The sequence below is a fragment of the Fukomys damarensis genome, unplaced genomic scaffold (assembly GCF_012274545.1).
Source record: "Fukomys damarensis isolate Sample0158 unplaced genomic scaffold, DMR_v1.0_HiC HiC_scaffold_7, whole genome shotgun sequence".
Taxonomy (NCBI): domain Eukaryota; kingdom Metazoa; phylum Chordata; class Mammalia; order Rodentia; family Bathyergidae; genus Fukomys; species Fukomys damarensis.
The window spans coordinates 29,098,787-29,112,026 of record NW_022900919.1 but is presented as its reverse complement, the minus strand read 5'-3'; the positions used below and the strand labels follow the sequence as shown (position 1 = coordinate 29,112,026).

The window sequence follows — 13,240 nt, the reverse complement described above, 5'->3', positions numbered from 1 at the left end:
GAGGGAGAGCAAGAATGGAAACAATGCTGTTTAAATTACAAGCTGCCTGTAACAGTCCCATAGAGGGCAGTTAACCCAGGTCACTTAAAATATGGCCATAACACTGAGAGTTAAAAATAATTTTACTTGGAAAGAACTTCAAGAACAAATATCAGAAAGTCCAAGTGAACTTAAAAGTACATCAAAGGGATCACAGGGCCTCATGCTCAGTTTCAAGTGTTCCTTTGTGGAAGGTTGTTGGTTCTGTGACCCCAGATTGATTGCAAGTGTCCCTGGGGGATGCTGTGCCCTCCTCTGCTGCCCCTGTTAGTGTCAGTAGGGCCTTAGACTGCGGTGAAAGGCACTGGCCTGGCTGCTCTGGGCATCTCCAGCCTATAGCTCTGAGAAGAGTGTCCCATGTGGGCCTTAGGGGTCTGCACATTGGTCAGACCCTGTACATTGCTGTGGAATAGTTGACCCCCCAGACTGAGTAGTTCAGACAGCAATCAAGGTCGTTCTCACATACCTCCACACATTTCTCAGTGGCACACACTGTTCTGCCACTGTCCCCTTAAGGTTAGAGACTGACACAGTTGACAGGACACATATTCTCTGAGTTCTGCCTGGGGAGCTGTTGAGTGGCTGTGCAGGTGTGATAGAACTGTGTCCTTCGTGAGTGTGTGTGGTATGGGCATTTAACTCAAACTTGCTGTCTTTAAATTGATAACAGCCTTGTTTTACACAGGAGGAAAAAAAGATCACCTTTAATTCTACATTCCACAATACCAAAATGCGCATAGTCTTTCCCCTATGTACTTTATTCCTATGCCTTCTGTAGTATATATATACCCTTCTGTACATATGTATATATTCACAAAATGGGATCACACCATACTGTTTTATAACCTATGTTTTCCTATGTATAACATTGCGGACCCTTTTGTATATCTTCAAATGATCTCTTCCACCCTTGGTTTTAATGGCAGCCTGCTGTTTGGCCATGGTTCATTTACCATGGTACATTTATGGAATTCACCATGGCTGAGCCTTTGGCACAGGTGCTGGCTGTTCCTCTTAGGAGCAGGGCCGTGGTGAACTGTGCTGTGTGTTACGTCTTGAGCCAAGGCCGAGGCTGACTCTTGGTATAAATCCCTAGACCTGCAACCACTGAGCAGGGAACACAGCTTAGGGCTTCAGTATTGCTTGTCAATCAACACTTCCAAGAGGTTTGTACCTTTTTCTTTTTTGAGATGAGATCCTGTTCTGTAGTTCAGGCTGGCCTTGAATTTACTGTGTAGCTGAGGCTAGCCTTGAACTTGTGGCAATCCTCCTACATTAGTGTCCTGAGGCATGCTTCACCACACCCAGCAGGATGTTTGTACCATTGGCATCGCATTGTACCATTGGCAAAGTTCACAGCATTCCCATCCCCATCTTGGATGCAGTGCATCATTGGGAATCTTTGCCAGTTTGATAGATGAAAAATGTGGAGTTATAAAGCAGATTTTGCCTATCTGGATTATGCCTCATTTTAAAAAAGAAAGCCAGCTAAGTTCTGATTGCCTGGATAAATGGGAGGGGTGGGGAAGGAGTAGTTCCAGCCTGTGTGCCAGCTGTCAGGTGACCCAAGCAGCCTCCCCAGCAAGAAGCTGTGTTCCCCACCCCATGCTGTAGCCATTAAATTGGAAAATCGACTGTGTTGTATCTCAGCCCTCATTTCCCACAGCCCACCCGGAATCTGCTGGTTCTGCTGAGCAGCGAAATAGGCCAGCACAGGGAGCAGAGGCAAAAGGCTGCGCAACCCGACAGGATCGATGTGTCTTCTGCTTGCTGGAAGCAGATGTCCTGCCCGCCTCCACGGCTGCTGCTGCCTGTGACGGTGCAATCGTGGCCCTGTCTGTCGCCGCCTCTGCAGCTGGTTAACTGTGGGGTCTGAGGCTAGCAGGCCCCTGGATTCCAACCTGGGGTCCCAGCTCAAGTGCACAGGCTGAGTCCTTGTGAGCCCTTGGAGTGACCCCATCTCAGTCCCCAGACGGCGGGAAGGGAGGAAAAGGGAACTGACATTTACTTGCATCTAACTCCTTCTCACCAGCATTCTCTTGGTTTTCTTATTCCTTTCCCCCACCCCGAAAGAAAAGAAAGAGGCATTTTATATATACTATTTTCTTAAAACTTTCTCTTCCATGTGAACTTTATGAGCAAGGGGTTATTTCTTCCTTGGGGCGTTTGTTTTCTCTGCCGTGACCTTTACGGCTCTTCACAGCCCATGTGCATCATAAATGGCTTGAGGTTTCAGTGTGTTGTTTCTGTAAACCTAAAGCAAACAGATGAACTTTTCCATTGTGGGTGCGATAACATGCAGTTTCTTTCTCTTTTTGTGGACTGGAGTCCTGCCTTCTGACCCTGTTGCTGAAGACTTCAGGCTGTCTCTGTGCAACTCTGTGTTATTCAGGGAGCCTTTCAGTGAAGAGATGCTCCTGGTTTATTTTGCTGGCTTTTCCTTTTCCCAGAACGGTTTCTTTTATTTATGACTATGGACACGGAATTGGGAAAGGCAGTGGAACTGTCTTTCGAACCCGAATGCCTGCTCTGGACCTGGTAGAAGCTGGGCTGGGCCAGTGCCCTGGGTGGAAATCTGTCTACAGGAAATGCCTCTCCAGAAGTCCCACCCTTAGGTGTCCGGGAAACGCTGATGAATGAAGGTGCCTCACTTTCCAGAGTGTCTGGAACTTTCCACAGATCCATCTTGAAGGTCACCTGCTTCCATTTCACCATGGGGAAGGCAGAGGGCACAGAGGCTGAGCCAGATAACCAGACCTTGAATTGTCTGTTTGCTCTCTTTTCTGGGATCCGACCAAACTTTTATCCAAATGTGTCTACAAAGAAAGTCGGGAGCATCCACTCTACACAGGTTTAATGCCATGATTTGAGAAACAGGATTGCTTTTAAACAGTGAGACCTCAGCTTTTGTCAGTGGGCACACAAGTGTGATCTTGAAGGAGCCACTGCAGCACTGGTTCATGGTTCTTCGGTGTTAGGGAAATCAATTATAAATACAGCCCTTCCTGGGACTTTCCAGAGGTGTCCATGTGGCATTCTGAGGAGGAACATAGAAGAAAGGCCTGGAAAAATATTTGAAATCAAGAGGTGCTTGACCTAAGACCAGCAGGGCAGGTAGGACAGACAGCAGGCAAGACAAAAAGATGGCACTGTGTGGTATGGGAGGGGCCTGTCAAGGACAGCCTTGGGTTGCTGGGCACCTTGAGAGGGCCTAAGGCCATCCAGATAGCTTTCTGCATATGCACTAAGCCCAGGCACCTGAACAGGAAGAGAGAGCTGATTTTGAAAGGCTTCTCTGTGATGGAAGTTGTCACCCCCATTGGTAAATCTGCTTCCCTGTCCCCATATTGAATGCCCCAAGAGCCTTATGCACTCATGGGCAGGGCTTTTGGAAGGTGCTTGAATCATGGAGGCACTGTGGCTGGATATAGTGCTAGGAGGCAGGGTCTGATGGGAGGAGGCTGGGCAGGGGGCATGACCTGGAAGGGTGTGTCGCCTCCCCAGCTTCTCCTTTCTCTCTGCTTCCCAGGCTCCCTGAGTGGAGCAACTTTCCTTCCACAGTGCTGCTTTGGCCTTGGAGCCAGATGATTGTGGATTGAAACCAATAAACCTCTTCTTTAATTTATGGGTATTGAGTATTGAGTCCCAGCAGTGAGAAAGTGACTAAGACAGAGGGGTAGGAGCTGTTATTCACTGGGTGAGCATCTGGGCCTTGGAAGTACTGCTCCAGGATTGGTGTATTTAGAATGGCTAAGGAGTTAAACTTTGGACACCTTCCCTAGTGAGTGGGGACCTAGATGTAAGCAGGTTTGCATAGTCTGTTTGTACAGAGACAAGCAGTGTGCTGCATATACGGGAGCCAGGCTGCGTTTTCTGAATACTGTTAATTTTACCACTGGTAACCCATTTCTTACAGCTGCGACAGAACTTAGCAAATCACTAATTTTATTCCAGAATGCGCACTTCCTACTTTGATTTTGTCGTAGCATGGCCTCTTGTCATACTAGATAGCCACAGGCCCTGGCATTGCTGCCCGGGAGTATGGCCTCCTGATTAGAATTCAGCCTGGCCCTCCTGCAGGGTGATGGCCAAGGCCTCAGGGTCCCCATGGAATGGGAGACAGCCAAACAGCATAGTGCTGCCTTCTTACTGCAGTCTGAGACGAGGTAACCCTGAACTGGCAGGGGCTGGGATTGTACCTCCAGGGTCAGAAGTACAAAGTGGACCTGGTCAGAGTGGGTGATGGATTGAACTTCGGTGGTGTCATCATTTTTGGAGGGAGGGGAGGGAAGTGGCAGCACTGGGATTGAACTCAGGGCCTGAGCTGCTCTCAGCAGTGTCATTTATATGCTTCCCTGAAGTGTTGAGTTTATCTGTCTCACAGGGACAGCTTCTACACCATAAAAGTTCGCAGTTGAATCCTGACTCTTAGACACCACTGTGGACAGGCGTCCGTTGTGAATGTGCGTCAGTAGCCGTGGGGCTCATAGTGGTTTTTCCCTTTGAGGCATTAGGTGTGGAACTTAAGGCCTCATACATGCTAGGCAAGTGCTCTCCCTTTGAGCCCTTTTTATTTTTTAATTAATTAATTAATTTGTCTTTTTGCAACAGTGTCTCTCTCTGTAGTTCAGGCTGTCCTTGGATGCATTATATAGCCCAGGCTGGCCTTGAACTTTTGCAGGTTCTCCCGCTTCAGCCTCCTGAGTGCTGGGATTTTACATATGTACCACCGTGCTTGGCTTATTTTTTTTTTTTCATTATTTAAAGAATACTTTATTACTTTCTGTAATCAAACCTACATAGATAAGACCTTACATATTTAATACAGTGCATTACCCCTGTACAAATGGAAAAAAGTTTAACATTTCTAGACCAATGGAACTGTTAATTTCTGTATAGTGCCAATTCAACACAGTAAACTAAGATAACTTTTTCCAAAGTGGACAGCACAAAGTTTCCAAAAATTCAAATTATATGCACACACACCAATAATGGCATAGCTTATTTTTATTTTGAGACCGTGTCTCACTGAGTCACCTGGGATGACCTCCATCTTGTGATCCTTCTGACTCAGCCTCCTGAGTAGCTGGGATTACAGATGTGTACCACACCACCTAGCTCATGATAAATTTTCAGGGTTTTTTTCCCCCCATAAAATCAACAAATAACCAGTTGTATGAATTGAGTGTTCTCTCTTCTGTATTCCAGAGATTCTCTTTAACTACTTCTTTGCATTATCCAAGAGTTAAATGGCCTGAGGACTGAGCCACACACTCTAACTCAGATTCTCAATGGGGTAGGAGGTGGGTGGAGGCGGAGGGTCTGTCATTTCTGGGTCTGGTGCCAGCTGGGCATGCTGAGCTGCTGGGAGATTTGGGACATTTTATAAGCAGTCAGATTCATTTATAGTCTAGTTTGCTGACAAGGTGTGCAGTTATTTTGAGCATTTTAACATGAAAATCAGAGGTGGCCTTTCACGCACATTTTTATGACAGGATGGCTATCTTCCTGGGCCATCGTTAATTGGCCTAGATTCAAGTTCGCTTCACTGGAGGTTTTTGGAATCCATAAAGGATGTTTTTTTGGAGAAAGGTATTATGCTGGGAGGTTTTAAAATATGGAAATGAAACATTATTTCCTAGAGAGGAATTGGGGTAAAATGAGAACGGGCTTCTTGCCCTCTGAGCAATGAGAAAGAAGAAAATAGATTCAGCATTGAAAGAAAGACCCCCCCCATTTTAGAATTCTGAATCCAGTGAAGTTATCCTTAAAAAGTGAAGGATGAAGTCAGGCATGGTGGTGCACATCTATAATCCCAGGACTCTGGGAGGCTGAGGCAGGTGGATCTCAATTTCAGCCTATCCTACAGAACTTAATGACTTAGTGAAAAATTTAAAAATTAAAAAAAATTAAAATTAAAATTAAAAAAATGAAAAAAGGGCTGGGGTGTAACTCAATTGTGAAAGCCCTTGATTCACTCTTCAGTACTGGGCAAAAAGTGAACAAGAAATAAGACTGTCACAAAAACAAAAACTGGGGCAATTCATGGCCAGCAGACCTGTTCTCCAAAAAAAATGTTGAAAGATCTTCAAGTGGAAGATGATGTAGGTTAGAAAGTTGGGTCTACACAGGGAAAGGTAGAATCTCAGAGAAGGAATACAGGAAGATAACAGGACCTATTTTTCTTATTTTTAATTGACCTGAAAGTTAACTGTTTGTTTAAACCAATTACAGTAATGCTATCCTGGTGACCATGGCATGTGGATAGTGAAATGAACAGCAGCAGTGTCACGGGATGGGAGGGAGGAATTAGGGATGCAGGTGGTCTCTGATTTACAGTGCTTCTGCTGAGCATATTTTGATTTTATAATGGAGTAAAAGCACTATGCATTCAGTAGAAATTACACTTTGGGTTTTGAATTTTGGTGTTTTCCTGGCTAGCAGTTGGTGATATGTCTGTGATTCTCTCTCTCTCAATGCTGGGCAGCAGCTCTGAGCCCCAGCTCCCAGCCAGCCATAAGATCACACGGGACCCAGCTGAGACTCATCAGTATACTGTGTCGAGAAGCCATGGTGCTCAGGTTGTGTGTGTTACATGTATTTTCCAAGGGTGGTATTTTCAGCTATAGTGGATTTATTGGGTATAACCTGATGCTGTATTGTTACAGGTATTGACCATACAGTGGTATTGGCCATATATCTATATCTCTCTTCTATTTGTCTGTCTGTCTACCTATAACAATCACTAAAAAAATCTTATAAAGAAGTGTGATCTGTTGAGAGAGCAAGCATTCATCTGTGAAGGCCAGACCTTTGTGTGCTCATCTCCTCTCATTTTAGGCAATACATTAGTCACCTTTTCTAATTATAGATCACATCACTGCTCTAGGGGTGATGGTGACATGATGTGTGTCCCTTTGCTAGGTATTTCTGTGGTCCCTGTTGCTCACTTTGCACCATTACAAAAATTTAAAAAAATCATTGTAAGCCAGTGACCAGCCATGTGAGGATGAGTAGGTGGTTCTAGACTTCTCTGATGAGAGTTTCTCTGTCAGTTGGCTGTGAGTGATGGCCTCCTAGTAGAACACCGTCTGTACATCATGAAATGCTGTCACATCTTGGGCAGCTTTTTGTTGGGCAGTTGAGGATTGTTCCTGGGGCACTGCCTGTATGGAAATAGGACCTGGAGGCTCTTTAGTTGGTGCCACAGTTGACCCTAGAGGAAAATAGGCTCCCAGATTATGAGCAGATGGAGTAACTCCTTACATTTCTCTGTTAGTTTATATTTGTGTGTAAACCATTTCCATTTCATTAGGGGCCTCTTCTGGGACCTGCCATCCTTAGTTGAGTATTTCTCTGACATTATCCAAGACATTCTGGATATTTCATCTTTTCAAGGTTATTATTTTTTTTTGTCCTGCAATCATGGAGCAATTTTCATTAATAACTAACAGCAAGGCAGTAATTGTCTTTCAGAGGAAACATACCATACCTCCATGGGTAGACATATTCTGGCCCAGAATCCCACTGGTTGCTGCTGAATGGCACCTATGGGCTTCTGCCATAAGCTTCACTCTGTGTCAGTGAGGATTGAAGACACCTCAAATTATCTTTATGTGGAGCACAGGGCTTCCAGGCATTGACTGAGCTGCTGCTTGTAATTCAGACACAGTCGGATGGTGTTCAGGTTCCCATTCAAATATTATCTTCTTTTTAGTTTCATGATTAGGAGCTAGTAGTCCCAGAGGTGGACTCTCCATTCTCCAAAATTTGAGCAGCTTGACGAGGTACTGGGCTTCTTGCTTGGTTCTCAGGGTAGGCAGTGATACCAGTTAATTTTTGTTGCCTGTGGAATATCACAGGTGGCTCTTGCTGAAGTCATTCTGTTATAGCTTGTGTTTTAATGTCCCCTCAAATCCTCATGCTTTTTTTGGAGATGGCTGAATCTAGAGTGTGTGATTGGTTCATGGGGCAATGTTAGGGCCTGAGAGCCTAACATTAAGGATGCGAGTGCTACCTGCCCTAGTAGTCTGAATAAGATAAAAGCAGCAGGAAGATGCTGTTGAGGTCTTTTGCTGCCTTCTGCTTCCATGAACTGTTACCCCTCTGCCACCCTGCCTTGGAGCCAGCCAATCATGGACTAAAATCTCTGCGAACTGTAAGCCAAATAACCCTTTCTCCCTTTAACTTTGGGAGTCGGATATTTTGTCTCAGCAATGAGAAAAGTAACTAAGACACATTCTTCAGAACTTTACTGCTTGTTTGGCCTTTTGAGTGTTTGCTGGATTTATCAGCCAGCCTCTGTGAGTTCTGTGTGTCACCACTGTGTTTAATTCAGCCCCAGAATGCACTTCAGTTTCTGATGGTATCAGCATGGCTTCGGTGTAGAGTGTTTCCACACTCAGTTCCTGCCTTACTATAAATCCCTCCTAGCCAAATCAGAGCAGTAAGCTAGGCCAATTCACATAACTCTGCAGCAACACAGTAAATGTAAATTAGGATCTTATCCTGGGGAAGGCAAGCTGAGTTGACTCTTTTTTAAAGGCAAATGTTGAGAAAAACCATTGCAAAACCACTATTGGATACTAGTTTCCTTTAGTTTTTTTTTTTTTTTTTTTTTTTTTTTTTTTTTTTTTTTTTTTTTTTTTTTTTTTTTTTTTTTTTTTTTTTTTTTTTTTTTTTTTTTTTTTTTTTTTTTTTTTTTTTTTTTTTTTTTTTTTTTTTTTTTTTTTTTTTTTTTTTTTTTTTTTTTTTTTTTTTTTTTTTTTTTTTTTTTTTTTTTTTTTTTTTTTTTTTTTTTTTTTTTTTTTTTTTTTTTTTTTTTTTTTTTTTTTTTTTTTTTTTTTTTTTTTTTTTTTTTTTTTTTTTTTTTTTTTTTTACTATCAGAACCCTATCAGGGACTGTTAGAGGTGAGCCTCAATAACCTGTTAGTATCCAGAGCTATCCACTTTTTTTCCACCTTCAAACAGACTGATTGAATATAACAAAATTCTGCTTACAAAGTGAACTGTATCTGCTGCTTCAAAACATGATTGGTTGGTTAAAAAGCAGCTTTGAAATAAAACAAAAACATGTCTAGTGCACATGGACCATGGATGACCAAATGCATTAGCTTTCCTGTCTCTGAGACAATAACTGTCATGCACAACTTAAAGGAAGGGAGGTTTAATTTAACTCAGTTTCAGGAGATTCGGTACATGATAGGCAGGCTCCAAGGCAGAAATTTCATGGCAGAAGAGAGACGTAGAGTAAAGCTGGGAAGCAGAATGGGGAACAGTGCCAGAGAGATAAGCAGGGGACCATATATAGTGCCTGAGGTTACACCTCCATGACCCCTCAGACACCCAGTAGCACACTTTACCAATTTGCTAGGCATTTGTTAATCCAGTGAAGTTGGCATATCAGGACTGAAGGTTACAATCCACCCCTTGTCATCTTCACACCCAAACACATCTCCATAAACCATACTTACTTTCCAAATAAGAATATTAGGAAATTCATAATTCAGCCTATCATAATATAGCTATCTTGCATATTAACTGTAAATGCAATACTTCCTTCCCCAAAGTTCCAACATTTAAAAAAAAAGTCTAAGTCTTTTCTGAGACTGAAATCAAATGAACCTCTGTAAAAATAAGCTACATAATCTCAAAGTGCGATGGCACAGGGTAGACATTATCTTTGCAAAAGGGAGACTAGCAGAATAGAAAGGAGTTGGATCAAAGGAAGACCTAAAAAAGCAGCAGCGGAAACAGGTTTGTAGCTCCCTGCCCTGTATCCAGGTTACATAGTGGTGAGATCTGAGTTCTAGAGGGCTCAAGCAGCCCCACCTCCACAACCTTGTTTATTGCAGCCCACGTGGACTCTTTCTTGGCTGGCCCCACTCTTAGGCTGCAGCTTTCCTCAGCAGACTTTCCAGGTTCTTGGCATTTTCTCTTTCCACTGCACCTTTTGACTTTATTCCCACAACTTCAAGCACTGCCCTCTTATGGGTTCCTTGCTTGGCCTTCCAAGCTTCCCTTTGAAGTTTGAGTGAAATTCTTCCTGATCCCACAGTTCTTGCATTCTGCATGCCAGTAAAAACAGCATCATCATGGCCCCCTGGACTGTGGCTACAGCAACCTCTGAGTTCTGGGATGGCTGAACACAGTGAAATAAATCCCAGGGAACTAATTCTCTAGGAGATTCTTGTTGAATAGGCATCTTGGGATTCTCTTGAAACAAAAGGTTTACACTTTGCACTCTTGAGCCTGCAATGTCTAGGGTCTTGCTGATTCCTGAGATGCCCTCCAAGTGGTATTTCTTCTTGTCCATCTACAAAAGTACTTGCTTTATTTTTAATGGTGCTGTTCTCTTTAGCAGCTACCCTTCCTTTGATTCCAGTGTGGAGCCTTTTTGGCCAACATTTAAAGTTTGAGACAGGTTATTGCTAAGTCAGTAAGTTGCCTAGGCTATGCTCAAACTTGACCTTTCTGCCTCAGCCTCCTAGAATGTTGGAATTACAGGTGTGTGCCACTATGCCCAGCTTGTTTCCTAGAATTTGCGGAAGGCTTGCATAGAAGGCTGATTGGATTTCTGCCTCCTTGGTCTTCATGCAAGGTGTCATCTTATTCTGCTTCTGAGATTGTTCTACTCTCACCATTTACCAAGAAAGCAGCGCCATGCTAGGTGCTGGTGTCAAAGAGAGTAAACAGAGCATCTTTTAAAATTAGAAGAGGACCGGGGATTTAGCTCAGTGGTTCCACCACCTGCCTCACTAGTGCAAGGTCCCAAGTTCAATCCCCAGTACCAAAAAAAGAAAAATTAGAAAAGCTGCCAAACATGGTGGTGCACATCTGTAATCTCAGCACTTGGGAGGCTGAGGCAGAAGGATTTCCATGAGTTCCAGGCCGGGCTGGGATACATAGTGAGTTCAGGGCCAGTTTAGAATATATAGTAAGACCTTGTCTCAAAAAACCAAAATAAATAAAATAAAAAATTTAAAAAAATTGGGAAAGCCCTATACTAGGTATCTATAGTGAAGCTAAAGTTATATTAGCTCAAGAATGTATTTCCCTGTCCTCAAAAGATGCTTATTCCTTCTGCATCTGTTGAGCACTATTGATTGCTGCTATGCCACGCAGAGTGCTCTGTTCACTGAGTGCTTGGGCTTGAGGGTAGGCAGACATCAGGTAAAGCATCCTGCCGGACAGCATTGTCACAACCTGAATTATGCTTTGTGCTGTGAGTGTCACAAGAGGGCAAGTGTAGACTTGGCTGGGATGTTGGGAAAGCTTTCCTGAGAAGGGAGATTGAGTTGAAATATAAAGGGGTACCAGCAAGTTGAAGTGGAATGGGAAGGATATTTCAGGGAGAAGGAGCAGCTATGCAAAGGTCCTGCAGCAGGTGGACAGGATGGCACTGGGGTTGTCTCATGTCACATCAGGGAGTTGGTGGTTGTCTTTAGGCATAGCCTAATTCACTTTAGGGCCTGAACAGTTATCTGGGTGTCCAGAGGTCCCCTACCCAGAATAATCTACTTACTAGGCCAGAGTGCTGTGTGCTCTTTGTGTAATGTGCTCCCATTTCATTTGCTTGTGCTCAGTCCTTAGGTGGGAAGCCTTCATGGAAGGGATCTGAGCAAAGGTTTCCTTTCTAGGAAAGTGGTGCCTGCTTGGAGAGCCCACATACTGGGAGGAAACGCAGTGGCTGTAAGGTGTGTGGGGTGGGAGGGTGGCACTAGGAGGCAGGTTAGGTAGTCTGTGGAGCCACCAAGGGCTAGGAGGGGTGACCAAATAAAAAAACAAATTCAGAGCCCTCTGAAATCATTACAGACCATTATCAAAATTGAAATTAGAAATATTGTATGAATTTTTAATATTTCTGCTAGGAACAGGACTGTAGCTGTTAATGTTTAATGCATGGCCTATAATAGAGAGCAGCTGAGCTGTTCTCCATGGCCTGGTTTTCCCTGTTTTTTTCCTTCCAGAAGTGGGGTTCTATTTTAGGCCTGTTTTGAGGAAGTGGACCCTACTGGGGAGATCCCTGAGGTAAGAGGTGTCTTTCTGTCCTCTCTGCAGAGGGGCATAGAGTGAAGAGCCATGTGCTTTGCTCTGGGGTTGTGGATCAGAGGTACAGCATTTGCCTGGCAGGCACAATGCTGTGGATTGAGTCCCCAGTGCTGCCAAGGGAAAAAAAAAATCCCCCAATAAACATAAAAACAAAAGAGTGCTTGTTCTTGATGACCTGGCTTCAACCCCCATTGTGAATTTGTTATGTGAAATTTGCAGGGGTTATATGCCCCACACTGTAACCACAAGGGCAGCGAGCCCTGGTTATCTAGAGGCTGGCAGCACTTCTCCGGGTGGATTGGCAGCTGGGTTCATGAGAGGTTCTCGGACACCGTGTGCACAGCCTCCTCATCCTCTGTGGGGGTGAGTCTCAGAGCTGGGCCTCTTTCTCTGCACAAATGGACTCTGGCACAGAAAGGTTTACAGCATGTGATCTCACGTACACGTGCACACAGACACACTCAGTGCCGCCTCCTTTCCTTCTCAGATCAGCTGAGGTGCAGAATGAGGGAACCTGGGCACAGAGGTGGAAAGGTATGCTTCTCAGTGCCCAGCCTGTGTAATTCCCCATGGCCTGCTGGTTCTCAGGAAGCTGCTGTCTTGCAGGCCTGGGAACAGAACTTCCAAGCCCTGCACCGGTCCCGTTGGCCTGCAGGCCTCCTGGGGCAGGGCCTTCCTGTGATGTCCTTATGAGGACTGGCGTGTAACAGCTCCAGCCGTGTTACTGACTCTGAGTGGGCAGGGTCAGTGCTGTGGCCTGCACACCCAAGGGTGGTTGGGTTGTGACCCTGCCCTTTGATATGTGCCTGGTTCCTGCTGACATGTGGTGTGGCTATAAAGGGTGCACTGGATTTTGACGACTTTATATAAAGAAGCTAAAATGGCTTGTTATTAATTTGTCTAATATAGTATTTTAAAATTTCACCCTTTTACCTGTCATGCCTACTAGAACATTTACAGTCTCACACAGTGCCCTTATCCATGGCACATATTATGTGTCCACTGGACAGTGTTAGTCCAAGGCCTGTGGGCTTTAACTCTGCTGTGGGACAGCCTTGTAAACTGGTGCTTGGACACAAAGACACACTTGTGGGCCTCTAGGCCTCATAAAAGGAGAATTTTCTCTCAGGATTCTTAACAGGAAGGTTAC

At 44.3% G+C, this 13,240-nt stretch overlaps 1 protein-coding gene across 1 annotated transcript in view; it reads left to right on the top strand.

Moving 5' to 3' along the window:
* Positions 1–13,240, top strand: part of Dtd1 (D-aminoacyl-tRNA deacylase 1) — a 103,348-nt gene that overhangs the window by 50,619 nt on the left and 39,489 nt on the right. The gene's annotated exons all lie outside the window — the stretch shown is intronic.